Raw genomic sequence first — 6,147 nt, 5'->3', positions numbered from 1 at the left:
CTCCCAGACCTGCATGGCTCACATCCCACCTCCTTCAACTCTTGTTTCAAATGTCACGTTGTCAGTGAAGCCTGCCCACACACACTGTTCAAAATCGCCCGTTAACCGTTGTTTCACATCTGAACCTCCAGATTCTAGAGCAGTTCTTGGTAAGCTCAGGAAACTTGTCTTGGATTGAACAGATTTAAATGTGGTTCAAAATTCGTAAGATGAGTAGTTCATAGTGAAAAGTCGGCCCATAGCCTATGTCCAGTTCTTTTCCAAGCAATCAACTTTACAATTTTAGATTATTTTATTCAAATATTCTATATTTTACTACCTCAACCTCTCCTTTTTAAAAAGAAAACGTTGCGTGCTGCACATAGTGTTTTTACTTCCCTTTTTCAGATCACAGTTCATTTTGGGCATTGTGCCTGATGATTCTCTCTCCTTTTTCCACCGCGGCTCCCAGGTATTTTCACCAGTCTCAGTGCTCCCTGGTGGCACCCAGTGGTCAAGATTCGCTGGTGTGGAGTCAGTGGAGCAGGATCGTGCAACACATCTTGCGCCGGACTCACGCCATTGGCTCCCCCACCCTGCGAGAAAAATCAACTAAGAGAGTGACGAGAAAACACGAAGCCCAAGCGGGGATGTAGCTCAGTGGTAGAGCGCATGCTTTGCATGTATGAGGTCCCGGGTTCGATCCCCGGCATCTCCAGTTACCTTTTACACTTTTCATTTTTATTTTTTCTCCTTTCTAATTTAGAAATCCAGTTTATTTGCAGAGTGCTAGGGAAAATCTCAGGGGCAAGAGCCTTCGCAGGTTGGAAAAGTTCCGCTGCAGCTACCGCCCTCCTACGATACCTACGTGTTGTCTTTCCCTCCTGAGTAAAAATCCGCAGGTGGAGTGCTCTAGTAGCGTCAGGATGCATACGTTTTTCCTTCGCGCCGTGCGCTTCATCCCGGGTGGAAAAAGGCTTGATCGCTGGTAGGGTAGATACAAGCAAAAAACGGACGTACGTGGGAGGGACGGTCAGGCAAGAATGGCAGAATTTGAATTTCCCGGGCTGCCAAGGCGCTTTCTTGGTTCTATTGCAGTCCAAATTCATCCAACCCCAATGGTGGAGCCGAAGCCAGCGTGAATCTAATCTTAAAGGAAACGTTATTTACCACCGCCTCTCTCCCCTCTGCTCACCCCACTCGCTGAAACGGTGCCCGGGTAGTTCAGTCGGCTTAGAGCATAAGACTCTTAATCTCGGGGTCGTGGGTTCGACCCCCACGTTGGGGGTAGCTCGTTTTATTTCCAAATCTACCAATGATTGGTCATACCGGACAGCTTAATTGGCTGACTGGCTTTTAGAAAAACAAAGAAATCCTGTCCTGGAAACTTTGTGTGTGCATTCATTTGGGGTTTTGTTTGTGGGTAATTTCTTGTTCATTGTTTAATCTATCTTTTATCTGGTAACAAAACGAATTTTTTTTTCTTGTCGTGAAATAGACATAACAAAATTTCCCATTTTAACCATTCTTAAGTTTGCATACTGTTCTGTGGCATTAAATACATTCACATTGTTTTGCAACCATCAACACCATTCACCTCCAGACCTTTTGCTTCTTTCCCAACTGAAGCTCTGTACCCACTAAGCGCTAATTCCCCATTTCCCTCTTTCCCCATCCCCTGGCGAGCACCATTCTATTAATATTTTCTGTCTCTAAGTACCTTGTACAAGAGGAATGACACAATATTTATTATTTTTGACTGTCTTATTTCACTTAGCATAATGTCTTCAAGGTTTATCCATGTTATAGCATTTGTTAGAATTTCTTTCCTTTTAAAGCTGATTAATATTCCATTGTATGTATATCCCACATTATCCATTCATCTGCTGATGGACACTTGCATTCCTTTCACCTTATGGCTATTGTGCTATGAACATGGGTGTAGAAATATCTGTTCAAGTTCTGAGTTCTGACTTTCACTTCTTTGGTGTATAGTTCTAGGAGTGTAATTGCTGAGTCATATGGTATGTTTATGTTTAAGTTTTTGAGAAATTGTCATACCATTTTCCACAGAGGCTGCACCACAAAATGAGTTTTTTAAAACATTTTTTGAGTAGGCTATACACCATATGTTTCAAAAATTGCACTGTCAAAAAGATATTCAGTGAAAAGCATTTAACTCCCTCTTTAGGTAACAATTTTTGTACCAGAGATTTTGATGCAAGTATAGTTTATTTTCCAGTATTTTACCCCAAAAGGTAATTACAACTAAATTATCTTTTGAAGATCTTTCCATTTCAAGACATAGAAAATAATCTTTTTTTGCAGCTTCCCGATATTCTACTGTAGATGAATCATAGTTTATTTAACAGATACTTACTGATGAACATTTATATTGTTTCCAATCTTTTGTTATTACAATCAATGCTGCAGTTGATAAGCATGTAGCAAGTGTCATTTGTCGCTTTTGCACTTATATCTGTGGGGTTAATTCCCAGAAGCGAGATTTGCTGGGTGCAGGTTTATTTGCTATTGTAATTTTATAGGAATAAGTAAATCACCCCACTATGGATTCTATAGGCTGATATTACCTCCTACTAACCAAGAATGAGATTGTCTGTTTCTTCATGGCTTTGGAAGCAATGGGCTGCTTTAACAACAAATCTAAACATGTGACTTCCCCTCTTAAAATTGCTGGGATCCCTCACTGCCTGTCCTACAGTATAATACCCATTGGAAGGCTTATAGGGTATCATCTGGCAGAGAGAAGGACCCTTCTTTTGCCCCTCACAGGGCATACTCAAAAGATTTTGAAGATTACACTGTCAACTTCCTTTTTGGTTTCTAATCCAATTCTATATGGCAACATGGTTTTTTTTTCTCTTTTCGGGCCTGTTTCTGTGGAGGCTATCATGTTCTCTTCACTTGCAAAGCCATGGCATCATTGAAAAGGCTTACTCAGTTATTTCTTACTCTGCAAATTTTCTTCCTTGGACAGGAAGAATTCAACTAGATATAAGGAATCAAAATTGTATGTGATTCTTATTTGGTCTTGGTATCATGTGGGGCATATATAAATTATTAGATCACAGATGTGTTTTGTAAAGTGGTTTATAGAATGATTACATATTATTTATATGTAAATTATTAATCAATCATCCACTTGAATGTTTTCACTTAAAAACCCCGTTTGAAACAGAAGATTATCTCCAGGTTTGACATATCCATGGCTACTATCTAACTAGTCTAAAAATACTCCAGTGTCTCTTTCTTTAACAGTCACAGGCTTCTCTTTACTAAACTTGAGAAAGTCATTCTCCCAGGGTCTGTGTAGCTTCAGGAGAGATGGCTCAACGTCATCAAATGCTCACTTCATTATTTCATTGCTGTTTATAGTATATCATGTTGGTTCAAAGGTACAAGTCCCCCAAATTAAAAAGAAAAAGCAGGTCTCAGTCACATACTGATGTTCTGGGGAATGTGAATTTGGGGCAAGGAGGAAACTGAAATGTCAGCCACAGCAACATAATTCTGGAGGACTGCCTGCAAGAGGAAGAGTGGCCAAACGGATAACCCAGAATGACCTGGTCTTCCATTCTGTGTCAGGACCAACTGGATGAGAATCAAGGGGTATTTTGGGAAACTCTCCCTGCTTATGACTGTCATTTGAGATGTTTAACATCTAAGGGTGAGTGGGGGACGCTTTTGAATATAGAAAAGACTACATATTTGCTTTGTGACTAATATTCAGTCTATCAGAGTTGTAAATATTAAGGCCTAGTTTTTCTAAAGCCCTTAAATTCAATTCACAAATATTGTTGTTTTTCTATAAAGCTAGCAATTCTTGAAATAACAAGAACAATCCCTTTCACTGGTTTCTTCATGAATTAAGGCTATCACATGGAGTCATTCTGAACATCTAAGCTATTGCTGATATTCTTTTAGACATTTCAAGTTACAATTACAAACTGTATATTTCTGAACCCTGGTTTAGTGGATGAGGAGACACAGGCACTGAGAGATTAAGTCACAGAGTTGGAAGTGGAAAGTTGTTTACTGTTACAGACTCCCTGCTTTAACCACTAACTCATATCACTTTTAGAAATCCTGGGTGTATTGTTTATTGGTAATCTTCTGAATAAAGCTAAATCCTCACTTATCTGTCTTTAACAGCTCTACCCAGAGATCCTATTCCTGCCAGCCTCATTAGCCAGGGAATCCGCTAAACTGCGGATCTGATGTCCTCCACTCATTTTTCAATCCATTTGTGAAATCAAAACAGCAAATGGTGTGGACAGAGTCATCAAACGCAGATTCAAGGAAGCATAGCCAGGGCTCCTTACCCCACTGATGGCCCCTTCTTTCCTCTGTTCTTGAATACACCAGGCTTGTCTACTCCAGGGACTTTGAACCCTCTGCTCCGTCTCGCAAAGGCCTCTTCCCCAAGATCTTTGGGAAGCTCTTGGCCCTTTCTCCAATGACCGCCACTAAGTTCCATGCTGGTTCACGGACTTCCTGATCTGTACAACCTGTAAATTCTGTATAACCATCATGAAAGAGCAGTGATTAAGAAATGGGCACGACATTGGGATTTTTGTGTGCATGTGTGTAAGTTACGCTAATGCAAGTGGCCTAAGAAGTTTTGCCATCATTAGGCTATCTTTAGGTATGCTCTGTCTGCATTTTAGATGTTGAAACTTTAGAGAGAATTTGATTCGCCACTTTGATGTTTTATTTATTCGACTTTCAAGTCGGGCAGAAGTGCAGGGAAAGAAGCCGCTGGTCACATGTGCTTGAGTGTGCCCGTCCAGTGTGTGAACGCTGGAACCCATTTTCCAGGCGTGGAAACAGGCTGCACTGCCTGGGGCCACACGGGGCGTGAGTCCCCGGACGCCTCTCCGCTAGCAGCTCCGTGCGGGGGTCCCGGGCCACCGCCGCAGAGGGCTCCCCGAAATTCCCGCGGCGTCCCTCGGGCCCAGTTCCGACGCGCAGCGAGTGACGGCCGGGCAGAGCGAGGCTGATGGTCCCGCCGACCCGCGGACGCAGCGGCGGCGGCCGCGCTGCGGGGCTCCCGAGAGCAGCCGGGGCCTGGCACAGGCAGGGGCGCGGGCCCGGGAGTCCGCGGGCCGGTGGGTCGGCGACCGCGGTGGGGCCGAGTCCCCAGCGGGTCGTCCCGGGACTCGCTGTGCTCCCCGCCTTCCACCCGGTCGCCTGCAGTCCGGGCGCCGAACCCACGCTGCGTTTTCACGTGGGTTTCGCGAACTTCTCCCGGAGCCCTATTTTCCTTTTCTCTGTCCTTTAGCTCCGTCCGCCCAGGTTTCCTCATCCTGTGTGACGAGTCTGTGCTTCAGTGGCTTCATCTGTAGACCGGAAACGGCAACGCTAGCTCCCTCCGCGGGCACAGGGACACCCCGACGTGCTGTAGGTGCTGGGGTATTGCCACCAGTAATTGCCTTTCCCGTGAACACTTGTCCTCAGCCTGAACTGCCACCATACGTTTCCTACCCATTCCTTCCAGCACTTTTTAACATTCCACCTGTCATCGCGTGGCATTCTCGTGCGGCTGGCTGTGTGTGGTGACATAAGACTGTCTTTTTTGCAATATGGCCCTGGATCTGGAATATGCAGGTTGGAGAGAATTGGTAATGGATCGGAACAGACAGGAGAATGGATAATTATAATAAAATATATAAATATATTTGCATACATTCAGCGGCAAATGACTGAACTAAACAAATATTCCGATAAGAAGAAACCTCTCTAAACCGTGAAAAACCTCTGCGTGTTGTTCGCGGCTGGTTTACGAACCGACAATGCTTCGCGTGTTAGGCGAGCGTGGTAACCACTACGCTACGGAAACCCACACCTGCAAGTCTTCCATAAATTTTACAAGACTTCTAGTTACCGCCCAGGTGTCTGAGCCTTACCTAGAGCGGAGACTTTTGAAACAATACCTCCCCGAAATACCAATTTTCTGATGGCCCAGGGTAATAGTGTTTGTCAAACTATGGAGAGTGACCTCTAAGCGAGTAGTGAAACCAGTCCTGTCTAGCAATTAAAAAAAAAAAGGAAGGAATGAAGAACGAATAAAAGTAGTGAGACTCGCAGGAGGAAAGGAACTGTGGCTTCCAAGGCTTAAGACTGGATAAAGCTCCCCTTTGGTTCCTT

General features: G+C 44.0%; 1 non-coding gene across 1 annotated transcript; it reads left to right on the top strand.

Moving 5' to 3' along the window:
* Positions 1-625: 625 nt before the first annotated feature.
* TRNAA-UGC lies at positions 626-697 on the top strand. The gene has a single exon. It is a non-coding gene; the product is annotated as a tRNA-Ala (tRNA).
* The last annotated feature ends 5,450 nt before the right edge of the window (positions 698-6,147 follow it).

The sequence above is a fragment of the Propithecus coquereli genome, unplaced genomic scaffold (assembly GCF_000956105.1).
Source record: "Propithecus coquereli isolate 6110/MARCELLA unplaced genomic scaffold, Pcoq_1.0 Scaffold443, whole genome shotgun sequence".
Taxonomy (NCBI): domain Eukaryota; kingdom Metazoa; phylum Chordata; class Mammalia; order Primates; family Indriidae; genus Propithecus; species Propithecus coquereli.
The sequence above is the reverse complement of the archived record's forward strand: the minus strand, read 5'-3'. Positions and strand labels throughout refer to the sequence as shown.